Source organism: Mirounga leonina, unplaced genomic scaffold, assembly GCF_011800145.1.
Source record: "Mirounga leonina isolate KUSES-001 unplaced genomic scaffold, KU_Mleo_1.0 Mir_114, whole genome shotgun sequence".
NCBI classification, from domain to species: domain Eukaryota; kingdom Metazoa; phylum Chordata; class Mammalia; order Carnivora; family Phocidae; genus Mirounga; species Mirounga leonina.
The window spans coordinates 36,948,101-36,962,035 of NW_023270265.1; the positions used below are offsets into that span (position 1 = coordinate 36,948,101).

The 13,935-nt window shown below is 46.5% G+C and overlaps 1 protein-coding gene across 30 annotated transcripts in view; it reads left to right on the forward strand.

Annotated features, from left to right (window-relative positions):
- The window catches only part of TCF7L2 (transcription factor 7 like 2), a 195,101-nt gene that overhangs the window by 109,764 nt on the left and 71,402 nt on the right, over nt 1-13,935 (forward strand). The window lies entirely within an intron of this gene.

Here is a 13,935-nt window from a genome sequence, read left to right on the forward strand (position 1 = left end):
ACATTTTAAAGTAAATATCATTACCCCCATATGAGGCCCCTGAGTCTCAAGCAGGTTAATAACTTACCCAGACACGTTCTAAGGACCTTCCAGATGGTCTTTACCCGAGACGGTATTTAAAGGTGACTCTCAACCAGGGGACCACAAAAGCCCATGTTTGCTATAGCACAAGGAAACTTTTTTCCCCCCAATACTTTATTGAGATATAATTCACATACCATACAATTCACCCGTTTCAAGTGTACAGCTCCCCGGTTGTCATTGTATCCAGAGCTGTGCAGCCCCCAACCCTGAGAACCCCCATGTCATTAGCAGCCACTCTCCATTGCCCCCAGTTCCTTCCAGTCCTAGATGGCTACTAATGTATATTCTGTCTCGTGGCTTTGCCTATTCTGGACATTCATGTAAATGGAATCCTACAATGTGGGGTCTTTTGTGATTGTTCCTTTCCCTTAGTGAAATGGGGAAACTGTTGATGGAAGCTTGTCCAAGAGATCCTCTCGGTACCTCGTTCTCCTCGAATTCCAGACCCTGCTTGCCACAAGAAGCCAGACAATAGAAACACCCAAGCGAACTTTTGAGTACAAACGAGATGCTGGAATGAGTAGTGGAATGCCTGGTGGGTTAGATCTGGACCTTGGATGGAACAGACTCCTTCCTTTTAATACCTGGGGGCTCCAGTGTCTGTAGGGAGAGGGCTGCGTGCTGCCCGAGGAGGGTTGGGCATGAGGTTCCCTACCATTCCCCTCTGGGGGGCCTGCTTCGAAGGTTCACTGGGCAGGAGATGCTGGGGGGCCTATCATTTGTGGGGTTAGAGCAGAACGTGCCGCTGTGGTACCAAGGCCTTGGGTGCCAAGGGGGACTTCAGGGGAGTTTCCGGAAACCTCATTTTCTCTGTGTATTCTCACCCCCGTCCTCCCGATTTTCCCCACTGGTTCATGCTTTGGATGGGGGAGTCCTTCACCTTTTCTGTTCTGGGTGCGGCAGCTATAAGGCATGTGATCAGTGTTGGGACTGGGCCCCGGGACCAAACCTTGCCGGTGCCTGAACTGAAACCCGAGCCGAGCCTGAAACAGCTGTGCAGGTTGTGTGTGAGCTGGTTGACTGGTCCTGCTGAGGTTTGTCCTTGCCGGCCTGGCACGGGGATGGTGCAAACCCTGTCAGGCAGGTCACGTTGGCGTAGATCCATGGAGGACGGTCACCTCTCCTAAAATGAGTGGGTTCCTGTGGCTCGGGGCGGGGGGGGTGCTGGCCTGGGGCTGTGTGGTTGCTGAGGGAAGTAGTCGGTGTGCCCCTTCTCCAGTAACGTTCCCCAAGGAGAATGACTCTTCAGGCAAATGGCTGTTAATAAGTGGGCAAAGAGCTTTTCAAATCACTCACTTGCTTATAAGCTAGTTAAATCAAAGGAACCCATCCAGGTGGTGTTCATGCTTAGAAGGCTGGCAGTGGAATATGAGAAGTTTTTATATGATAGCAGGTGACTTGGTGGGTGCTCAGAGCTTGGTTCTTACCTGGTCTCTAGCCATCTGTTGTTTCCTGCCTGCCTTTTGGGTGGGGAAAAAAAAACCCCACAAGAAACAGTGTGCTTCCCTGTATATGGTCATGGTAATGATGTGGCGGTTGGCATTGGGTCCAAGACCTTTCTGGTGTCTTAGGGAGAAATGCAGAGACCAGGGTTCTTAATAAATTCAGGTGTTAAGTGCTGAGTGATGAACCTGGCCCTTGAGCTGGAGTGATTACACTCTTCATGTCCCGGGGGGGAGCTGGGGGGATGGACCCTAGGATGCAGGTGACCGGCCGTGTTTCCATAGGGCAGAGCCAGGTGGCCTGGTGTGTGGGTGGCAGGTCAGGGCTGCACACGGTCCCACACTGTCCACCTGGTGGTGTGTGTGTGTGTGTGTGTGTCTGTCTTTCAAGCAGGTGTCTTTCCAGTCTAGAACCCTTGACAGTGAGCAGAGTTCCCAGGCTCCCTTTCCTCTTGGGGTCTGTAGAGAAAGAACTGTCAAGTTATCAGTGTGTCAACCCTGAAAGCCTAGGTTTTGATGTGATCACGAAAGTGTCTGGATTTAAATGGTCACAAGATGTTCCTGACTCTTCCCTTCGGAGCTGCTTCCGGCCCCGTTTCCATTCTCTTGAGCCTCCCGAACTGTCGGCCTCGGCACTGAGTCACTGAGCCGGTCTGCTGCCCGCCCCATTGGCCTGGATGACCCCGGGCGGAAGCTGTTGGCACAATGTCCAGAAAACAAACCACACCCCGGGCATGATGATGCATTGTCGCCTTTCCCCGCTCTGGACCGGCGGCACCGGGGTCTTGCGATGGGTCCGGGGTTCATAGCCCTGTGTCTGGTGCTGCGCTGGCCTCTTGGGTCCCATCGCTGGTGGGCTGCTGTGGTTGTCGGCAGGGGAGTGCTTACCTGTGGCGTTCAGAGGGTGGTCAGCTTGACTGTAATCCCCCAAAGGTCAGCGAGTGTGTTGAGGCTAGCACCTCTCTTCCTTGAGCGCAAGTGTGACCTTGGATCTCCTGGAGACTGTCTCGCTTTATGCAGAACATTCTAGATTTATAAATTAGACTTGGCTTTTTTTATAGTTTGGATTCTTTCATTAAGGAGATCAGAGGTAAAAATGTCATTGTTTTGCCAGCTGGCTACCAACAGACCCCCCCGACTCTGAGAAGGTATGAGTTTGAGTTTTCTTGAGGGACTAGGTTATTTATTATAGATCAGCAGATTACTAAAGCTCTGTGATTTTAAAGAGATCTAAACATAACTGGAACCCCTTCCCCCTTGCCTTGAGCTGCGTACTAATCTTGCTAGTACTGTCACTTCCTACATTTGTAAATGACAACATTAGGGACCATGCTAAAAGAACTGTAGGGCTCCCGGGACCTTGGACATGGCTGAAGGCTGCACACTGGTCACTGAGGGGTTCCTGGGGACATTTGCAACACCATAGCTTTCTGGGGATTTGGATTAGGGCTGGGTGATTTTGCTGTTCCTGCCACAGTGATCTGAGAGCCTCTGGATCAGCCCACGCCAGGGGAATATTTTCCTGCCGGTTACCTGTAACTCACTGGTTCTCAGCTGGGGCGATTTTGCTCCCCACGAGACATCTGACGATGTCTGGCTGCATTTTTGGTTGTCACAGCTGGGCAGGGGATGCTGCTGTCATCTAGTGGGTGGTAGGGATGCTGCTAGGGCAGCCCCCACCGCCAGAGTGGCCCGATGTCCGTAGTGCTGAGGTGGAGAAAGCCTGCTTTAACCTGAGTGATTACTGAGCAGCCGTTCCTCCTGAAACTAAGGAACAGATGCAGGTATAGGAAAGAAGATTTTAAAGTGAGTGGCACACCAATTTGCAGATGTACATTTTAACTTGTCTTTTTTTCCCTCCCAATTACTTTATGTACTTAAAAAATATCTTGGTGGTTTACTAGAGTATTCTTCCAAAAAAAAAAAAAAAAGATTAATACTACATGAGCATGATGTTATAAAAACGAGTAGCTTCTCAGGCTTCAGAGAGGTCTGTGACACAGAGTAGCCCGTGAGCTGTGGTCTGTGTGCTGTGGTGAGCAGTGGGTTTGTGTCCTACATGGTTAGTAGAGGAGAGCATGTGAAGTCAGCACATTTGCATTTCTCAAAACCCTAGTCTTCTCCTCTTCTAACCATCTTTTGTTTTTTTAAAGCGAGAGATCCAAAACAAATCATCTTGCTTCTCCTGGAATACTACAAGTTGCTTGTTTGTTTCTTTGTTTTTAAAGGTATAGTTCCAGATTACCTTCTAGAATTCCCATTTTGCTTTCTAAATCGTGTTCTTAAAAGGAATCCTCTATTGACAGTACATCATAAATTTCATGGCTCCTCCATGACATTTCTGGGGAAGTAAATGAAAGGTGTAAATTAAGAAAAGCAAGTGTTTGTGGTTCCCACTTTAACCTTCTGTTATGTTAAATGGCTTTGTTGAAGAGGGCTGTCACTGTTCTTGAAAACTTGGGAAAATCCGCAGCAATCAGTTGCCTTTGGGAGCACAGGATGTTTGATGTGAAAATTATATGGCCACATCTAATTGGGTGTATTTTCACCCCACCGGATATCAGCTCAAGAGATGACTCTTCTCCCTCCCCTGCGTTTTGAGCTAAATTGTTTAACCTGAATTTCATGCTGTTGAGAATTGCATTCCAGTAATCCAAGTGCCATTTTCAAATGTCTTTTGTTTAGTAGCATGTATGTATGACCCAGCCATGTACATTTCTAGACGTTTGGCAAGAGCTGGTTATCAATCCCTCCCTGATTTGGGGGATGATAAGGCCTATGACACACCGCCCCCCACCCCCCGTTTACACTCCTCCCTGTGCCCGGCGGAAACCTAGCCAGCCAGTGGAAAATAGAAAATAGAAGCTCTCCGGACCTCTGCTTCCTGTAAAATGGGAATAGTAATTCTTACCCTGCCTGTTTCCCAGAGTTGTGTATTCATTTCAAATGAAGTGTGCTCAGAATTCAAAGAGAAAGCAGTTAGAGATAAGATTAATGGCAACTGTGCCAGTTGAAACATCAAAAAATAAGTTTATTCACATACCATATAGTTCACCCATTTGAAGTGTACGATTTAATGGTTTTTTGGTATATTTACAGTTTTGCAACTCACTACAATTAGTTTTAGGACATGTTCATCATCCCCCAAAGAAACTCCATACCTATTGACACTCCCCGTTTCCCCCAGTGCATCTGCCGTCCTCCCATCTATGTCTTCGTGGATTTGCCTATTCCAGACATTTCGTACATACGGAGTTGAGCGAGATGTGGTCCTTGGTGACTGGCTTCTTTCACTCAGCCTAATGTTCTCACGATTCATCCATGTTGTGGCATCCATCAGTATTCTGTTCCTTACTTAGAGTCAAGTAATATTCCATCATATGGATATTTTGTTGATCTCTCAGCTGATGGTAAACTTCAGAATTTTAAAAATATAAGCTAGAACATGTGCTTTAATTCTTAAAATTATCCCTTCACTCTCATTGGAAGTTAGGTAAACACTCTTACGGGGCAAAGATTTCCAAGTCTGTGAGTGGTCTTTTTAAAGGTATAGTTCCAGATTACCTTCTAGAATTCCCATTTTGCTTTCTAAATCGTGTTCTTAAAAGGAATCCTCTGCCGTGGAACCTCAACAGATTCGACCTGGAACCAAATATTGGGTAAAGATGACTGTATATAAGTCCTCTTCTCCCTGAAACATAAGGCTTTTCACGTGTAAAGGTAATAACTGTTTTGCTGGTGACTTTTTCTGTGGGTTGGCTGAGGATTGAGACAGGATCTCCAGTGACTCAGGCATGTCCCTGATAGCAGGACTATCTCCTTTGTCCTCATTTTCTCCTCTGGTGCTCATCACTCAAATGGCATCCAAAAGATTGTGATCAGATGAGGTTATTTCCAGCTTGGGGAGTCTTTTTTTTTTTTTTTTTTTGTATGTGTGTGTGGTTTGCTTGTTACTGTTTTGGTTGTTGTTGGTTTTACCTGATGTAAATATTTAGAGGCCCAGGTATGTTTACATTCTGGAGATAGGGAAATACACTGGCCGCAGATTGGCTACGCTGGCGGCAGCCCGGGTTGGTGTGGCCGAGGGTGGAGTTTCTCTGCTCCCGGTTAGACCCCACCTGGGTCAGCTGCCTTATAATCGCTCTGGATCACTAGCCTCTGATACCTGAGGGCATTAATATCCCTAGGTACTCTGAGGAGAAACTTTTCAAGGAAAACCTGATTTTTTTTTTTTTCTTCTTTATTGGCTGCGTGGGTTAGACATAGGAAGATGAATCTCACTTTAAGAAGCAGGGAACCCTTCATGGTCTTTGAGAGAACTCTGAAACTTAAGTGTTCTCTCAGAGCCCCCTAGATGAGAATACGTGCTCCTTATTCTGGGCTCTACATGTTAGCAGGTGGGCCCGTCCATTTAGTGGTGGGAAGAAACGGGAGTAAGATGGGGTGACTCCAGTTCCCGTGTGTGCTTTCTCAGTTTCCCTGTACACACGCGCACACACAAATTTAGGATTTTTTTTTTCCTGCCTCAGGACTCTCTTTGACCTGACTTGTACTAACAAAGCAGCTGACTCAGGCAGGGTCCACCTTGAGGAAAGCAAGGCTGCCCTCTGCCACATCACGGCAGCCCAGACATGGGCCCGGCGACAACAGTGGAGCCAGCTCAAGTAATCTGATTGGCAACGGCTCGATTCTTTCTGCGATGACAGAAAGGGGCCAGTGTCGTTTTGGAACCAGGGATGTTAGTGAATGGAGCTGGTGAGCCTTTCCCCAAATTCTTGCGTACCTTCCCATTCTGAATGAGATGGTGTCGGGTTGGTCCTGCCTGGGGGAATCCATTGCTTTGGAATATTTATATCCTTATATCCTTCCAGTGGGATCCCTCCTTTTATAAGTGGGAGAGAACTTTTTTCCAAATTATTTCAATTAATTCACTACTAGTTTTTATGCAATTAGGATAGTGTTTTCATAAACACCAAGGAGGTTTAAATAACGTTTTCTCATAAATCTGCCCTTGTCTGCACCGTGACTTCGTTACTATGCCAGGAAGACCCTCCGGAGTTTGATGTTGTCAGGAAACATATTAGCAGAAAATAGTATGGTATCTAATGCTAATAATTGGTTAGTGGAGATGAGAAAAGAAGAAATGTAATTGGGGCTCCTGTGGCTAACAAGATGTGAATTATGGAAATGTTTCCAGGAGAGATTCCAGGGTTGTTCGAGAAACCTGTTATTTGCATTTTAAAACATTTGGTCTCCACCAGTAGGGAAGGCGGGTGCTGTTTATCAACACTGCTTTCTCTTTCAGAGTGAAGCACTCCAAATTTCCTGAGTGGTAACTGGATCCCCAGGCACACCCAGCCCCTCTGTTGTCTTTACCACCACACTCCGTCCCATTTTGGCTGCTTGTCTCTGTCTTTTTGTAGGAGATACGCTGGTTTTTAAGGAGAGGATCAACTAGTATGGACAGTACAAGTCCCAGTCAGCCCCTCTCCTCCTCCTGCCTCCTCAATTCTGCTCGGGGCTGCTCATGGTCCCTGGTGGCATATATGGACCTGCATTCCTTCCCAAAGGCTAGTCTGGGGCAAGGAACCTCGCTTTAGCAGGAATCTCATTAAAGGCACAGTACCACATGCCCTCCATTAGCTGGATTCACACCACTTTCTGCAGCCTGTGGTTCTTGGACCTGAGCTTCTGCCTCCAATTCGTCCATAGCAGTGACTTCTGCGTATGGTAGATGGGCTTATATTTTAGGTCAACACATGGGAATCAACTCCTGTTCTCTCAAAGTAATTGCTGAGCATGGTTTTTCTTGAGCTCACTGGCATTTTGCCTGTCTGGGGAGATTGCACTGTTAAGGGCAGGGACTCTCAGATCCATATGCAAGTAATGGAGATGGAGGTCGGTTGCAAGGAGAAGCTTCACTTTGCACATGCTGAGGTCACCATGGAACCTCCTCACTGTCCGAGGAAGCAGATGGGAGAGATGCACCAGTGCTCTGCTGGTGTCTAGGTATCCCGGGAATTAGGATGGCCTCAGAAAGAACTTCGTTAAGCGTTCCAGCGATGTCTGTTAGAAAGTCATTCATTTTTTGCATGCCTTGGCTGATTTCCCAATATTAAGGTTAGCCATTTGACATTTTACCTTTAATTCCAGTAAAGCCTTGACCTTCACTTAAAAAGCTAACTTAGTGTAAATACCAGCTGAAAAGTAAAATTATCTCCCTTATTCAAAATGACCCGAATAAGTTCTTTTTACTTTTTTTAAAAAAGATTTTATTTATTTATTAGAGAGAGAGAGCATGAGCAGGGGGACAGGGCAGAAGCAGAGGGAGAGGGAGAAGCAGACTCTCTGCTGTGCAGGGAACCCGATGCAGGGCTCGATCCCAGGACCCTGGGATCATGACCTGAGCTGAAGGCAGATGCTTAACTTACTGAGCCACCCAGGCGCCCCCTTTATTCCAAATTCCTTAAGAAATTATTTTATACCTACTTTTCCTTTGTTGTTTATGATACTGTAATGAAAAAAAAATATGTTTTATCTCCAGCTTCTCAATATCTGATATTTAGAAGTATTTTTTTCCCCCTGGAAAACAAAACAGGTTGGCAAAATTTTCTTTTAGCCAAAAAGCATCTTTTGAAATGATGGTTCAAATCCCCATTCATGATACCTTATCCCTAAAATATTTTTCTTGGCCATGTTGAGCTTTTATCTCGTAAAAGAAAGTGTTATCATGCACACGTTGCCTCTTCTCCTTGGATGTACCTGTGTCTTCAGTAAATATATCCTCTTATGATATAGGGGCCATGTCCAGAAATCGAGGCACACTGGATTTGTACTTAGAGCCATTTGAGGACCCAGTGAGTTTCCCTCCTCTGCGTTCTGCTCGCCCTGCAGAATTGGATCATGTCGGAGGTAGGCAGGGCCTTTGGAAGGCACCCTCAGGTGACCCGACAAACTGAGCCTCAGAAACGCGGGGCACACAGCTAGTTAGTGGGAGATGGCAGTGACTCTGAGGGCCCACATCTGTCTCTGTGCTAAGCTGGAGAAGAGGTGACCTTTGCTTTGTAAAAAGGCTTCTTCTTCCTGTTTTGCCTTGCCTTTGGATCCTGGTCTTTCTCACCAAGATGAGATCCTGGAGGGCAAAGGCTGACTTCATTTCTGCATCCCTTGAATGTAGGGATGGGGATCACGTTTTACCTCCCGCCAGCTCTGAGCAGGGTGGCCCAGGGACACGGACGCCGGCAAGGGAAGAAAGAGGTGCTGTCCATGAGCTGGCCGTTGCCATTCCGGACCCTAGGCCGTGGTCTGCCATATTTGATGACACCTGTCTACCTCTGCCTGCACGCAGGTGTGCCCACGTGTCCCACACGTATGTGCTTCGCATAGACTCTCACACTTCGTCCCTCGCACACGCTCCCAGTTTTGAAACATAATCGTGAAGAAAAGACGTTGCTTTCCACTGGCCACGTCCACGGTAGTGTCCTGGTTTGGCTTTACCTTTAATGACAAAAATGGTGGCTTGTCGGTAGCTCTGATTACAGTTTCTTTGCATCAGTGTTAAGTTGTTTGACAACATATTTCGAATGTAATTAGTTCCCACCAAAGTTACCTCACTTTCAGAGGTGAGAATTATTGATGGAGCTTAAAGCTAGAATAGCACGACCTGTACAGACCTGAGCTCTCTTTCCGAGGTGACATGTGTTTGTGGGCTTTGGTTGGATGGTTGGATGGGTGGATGGTGTTGCTTGTTTTTCGGTGTCCTTGTTTGTACACATGTGATATGTGAGTAAATGATAAAGAAATACGAGGATTTTACCGTCTTAGCAATTAAAATAAAATTTGTCATTTTGCTCATTGGCTTCTTTAGTGGAATGGCTCTTACCAGTACCTTTTTCTCAAATGGATTTCTGTTTTTTTAATTAAAGATTTTATTTATTTATTTGAGAGAGAGAGGGAAGGAGGGAGAGAGAGAGAGCACAAGCAGGGGGAAGGGCAGAGGGAGAGGGGAAAAGCAGACTCCCCGCTGAGCAGGGAGCCCGATGCGGGACTTGATCCCTGGACCCCGAGATCATCACCTGAGCCAAAGGCAGATACTTAACCAGCTGAGCCACCCAGGGGCCCCTCAAATGCATTTCTTATTCTTCCAAAGATGTTGTAGTTTCAAAATAAAATTCTTCCATGTTATACATAGAACACTCCTTGTTTTTAAAGTCTGGGTTTTGCTTTGTTCTTTTCTGTGTAATCCTGGGTAGGTGCTTTTATGTCTAGACCTAGAGATTTAAAATAAAAATGATAAAGAATTTGATTACACGATTTATAAGACCCGGTTCATTTCACAATTCTGATTTCTTTTAGAGACCCACAAATAATCCTTTCCCTCTTGCTTGGGGGAGAAAACACATAAAAAACAACAACCCAAGTATATTATTAGGGTTTTCCAGAGAAACAGAATCAATGGTATGTGTGTGTGTGTGTGTGTGTATACGTGTCTAACGAGATATACTGTGAGGAATTGGCTCACGCCATGTTGAAGACAGGCAAGTCCCAAGATCTGCGGTAGGCAAGCTAGAGATGTGAGAGAGGTTGTGATGTAGTTCAGTCCGTGTTTGAAGGCCTGGGAACCAAGAAAGCTGATGGTGGAGTTCATGTCCAAAGACTGCCAGGCTTGAGACCCTGGAAGAGCCAAGGCTGCAGTTTGAAGGCATGGAAGAACCAGTGCTCCACTTGAAGGCAGCCAGGCAGGAGGAGGAGTCCCTCCTTTTGGGGGAGGATCAGCCTTCAGCAGATTGGATGAGGCCCACCTACATGAGAGAGGGCATCAGTTTTATTTAGTCTGCCAGGTTTTTTTGGTTTTGTTTTTATTTTTGTTTGTTTTCTAGAGAGGGAGGGGGAGGAGCAGAGGGAGAAGGGGAGAGAGAGAGAGAGAGAGAGAGAATCTCAAGCAGGCTCCACACTCAGCATGGAGCCTGACATGGGGCTTGATCCCACCAGCCTGAGATCATGACCTGAGCCGAGATCAAGAGTCAGATGCTGGGACGCCTGGGTGGCTCAGTCGGTTAAGCGTCTGCCTTTGGCTCAAGTCATGATCCCCGGGTCCTGGATTGAGTCCCGCATCGGGCTCCCTGCTCTGTGGGGAGCCTGCTTCTCCCTCTGCCTCTGCTTCTCTCTCTGTCTCTCATGAATAAATAAATAAAATCTTTAAAAAAAAAAAAAAAAGTCGGATGCTTAACCGACCGAGCCACCCAGGTACCGCTATTCTGTCAGTTTTAATGTTGAACTTGTCCAAAAATACAGAAACACTCAGAATTAACGTTTGACCAAATATCTGGGCACCCCATGGCACAATCAGGTTGACACATAAAATTAACCATCACAACAGACTTTTCTGAGACAAAATTTAAAACTTCTTTTTCTTTCTGAGAGGTGGGCTCAGAATTCTCCCAACAGCCAATAGCTGTTAGCCAAGTGGGGTCTGAATAACATTATTTCATACCCAATCTTTATCTCTGGAGGCTTTAGTATTTTTTAGGGTTTTTGTTTCTTCAATGTGTTCAGCTCCTCCTTCTATACTCCTTTCTCTTATTTTTCCTGGCGAAGCAAATTGTACTTTCTAGCTCATTGGGTTCCATTCTACTGCATTTAATATTTGAATACTGCCCAGCCACTTGTTGAAGGGGGCTATAAACTCAGAAAGAAACAAAATGGTAGAGTACACAAACATTGCCGCAACTTTTTTGGTGACACATCCTGATTCTTGATCCGTGTGGCCATGCCCAGGACCAGTCAGCATTCTGTGTCGTCAGGTGCTGAGTCACCGGTGAAAATGAAAGCCGCCACGTGCTCTGTCTGCTTTCTGTCTTGACATGCCTCAGCTTCGGACCTTCCCTTTCCCTAGGTGAAAAGCATCTCTCCAAGCGCTCTGTCACAAAAAGGCGGTGTAGCTGGGGAAAGCTAGGAGGCAGATTTGGTGCTGTTCAGTACCCGTGGCTCCTACCTTCTGGAGACCACATCCTAAAGTTGGTCAGTGTGGCCAGTGGCGTCTGTGGTGCTAGAGGAACAGAAGGGCCGAACGTCGATTCCTACAGGTGTTGTTGCTCAGGGTCCCTCTCCCTGTCCCAGACAGTGGCCGCAAGCACAGTCTTTCTTCTTTCAAGAAGTACCGGGTGCCTACTCCAAAGTACTGCCTTATAACAACCCCCTCATCATGCCAGGAGCATGAACCTCATGAAGCCTTCATGTACTCTTCCTGGAGTGTCTCTAGTTCTTTCCACATTACCCCTTGATTCGTGGATGGATAATTATTGAGGTCAGTCTGGCTTAGATGACTAGCCTACTCCAGTCAGGATGTCTCTCTATCTCTCTCTCTCTCTGTCTCTCTCTGTCTCTCCTCAAACCCAACCCAAACTAGCCTGAGCAAAAACAGTGTATTGACTGAAAAGTGCACAGGTGGCAGGCATCAGGCATGGCTGGATCCAGGGGCCCATTTACCAGGACACCGTTTCTCTCCTTGGCCCTGGGTTGATGTCCCCTCATGAAAGTAGCCTGAAGTCCAGAGAGATCTTCTCTTCCCCCATAATTCTGAACCAGTGGTTGTGGTCAAGGGATGTAATATGCTGAGTACAGTTGGACTGAGGGGTCCACTCCATGTAAACTACATGGCTTTAGGGTTGGGGTGGTACCTCCTAAACAAGTCAAGGTACTACTACCGGAAACAGCATGAATGGATGCTGAGCAGAAAACTCAGTGGATGTCTGCTTTCTAATCTTTAGGATGGATCCGTTGAAGAGTTTTGTATTTATTAGGGGAGACTCCACTACAGTTCTTTCCCATTACAAAATGATTGATTTTGTATTTGTAGATACATTTGAATTTGTTTATAGGACATTTTTTTACCCTTCAAAATTTGAAGTGGTTTAGAAGACTTCACATTATGCACAAAGATTGGAAATGAACATTTAAAGAAATGAGAAAAAAGAAGAAAAGCAGGGCAGGCCCAGAAGAGATGATGAGGATCAGGTTAATCTGACACATCTCAAAGCTGGGAGCTCTCACAGAATTGAAGTGACGTGCAGATTTGGCTCTGAGGTTCCCAGATCTAGATCTTGGGCAGAGGGGTGGGTGTGTGTGTGTGTGTGCGCGCGCACAACTTGTCCTCATAAACCACAGGCCCCTCTGGGAGTATAGACCCCGAGGAAAGGCCATGGGAAGATAATAAAGATGCCGTGGTCTATGGTAACCTTAGATACATTTCTTCTCCAAACTCCTCTGGGGCGCTTGCCCTTGGGAGCCTTGCCTCTTGGCTCTCAGCACCGTGTTAGAAAACAAAGCAAACAGACTGGGATTTAAACCCCTGTATTGCTGGGTTCCTTCCAGGAAAAATTGGAGGTTTAAACCATGTCATCTCTGGTGGGAGACAGTAAGGTGAGTCACCACTGTGACAAGGCAGAATAGGATTACCTTAGTTGTAAAGCTGGGCCGATCTTGAAAATGGACTCCTGCTTGCTTAATGACTCACATTCCTGTTTACAAATGAGCGCTGGTGAGAAACGCAGAGTGGGAGGTTCTGCTTCCCCGACCAGAGACCTCCAGCCATGGGCAACCAGTGCTTCCTCTGAGGGCTTGGGCTGCCCTTTCTGGGGGGCAGACCTCTGGCTTCCGGCAATGGTGGCTTTTCCAAGTCCAGACACAGGGACAGCTGTAGGCAGCCAGGGCCCTGGGGTTGCCCCAGTTTGCTGGCCACGTGGCCCCTTCCCACTTTGGGAGTTCACGTGGCCTTTGAACGGTTTTAATCCACCTGGATACCCCTTTCACCCCCTCCCACAGGAGGACCAGGTAATATGGTAACCATGTAAATTGTTCTGGAAAGGTGGTTGCTGTTTTGTGGGATTTGTCCTTTATTTCCACCACTTTCCTATCTCCCAGAGTCTTGAGCACCCACTATGCTCATTCTGCTGCTCTTGGGTGAATATCAGAACATAAGATAATTGGGTTTTGTGCTCCATCTTATATTCTTAATCCTGAGTTCTGTTATTTGGGATTTAAAAGGGTGAAGAATTTATTTATGGCATTTTTTCCTCATATAAACCCTTTAAAAACTAGAGTAGTCATACATCCATACAAAGGACACAGGCATTTTCTTTTTAAAAGACAGTTAAAATGATATTTCTTTGTTGTGAAATAGCCCCTCTTGGATCGCAGGTCTCTCTTTATGCCCCTAAATTCCCCATCCTGTTGATAGCATGGTAGTCAACATCTGGACGGGCATCCGAGTCTACACAGCAGCACCATGAGTTGACTGAGACCTGGTCCATATTCCCCTTCTGCCGTTTACTCGCTGTGTGACCTTGGGCATGCTCCTTAACGTCTCTGAGTCGGTTTCCTCCTCTGTAAAATGGGCACATACCTACCT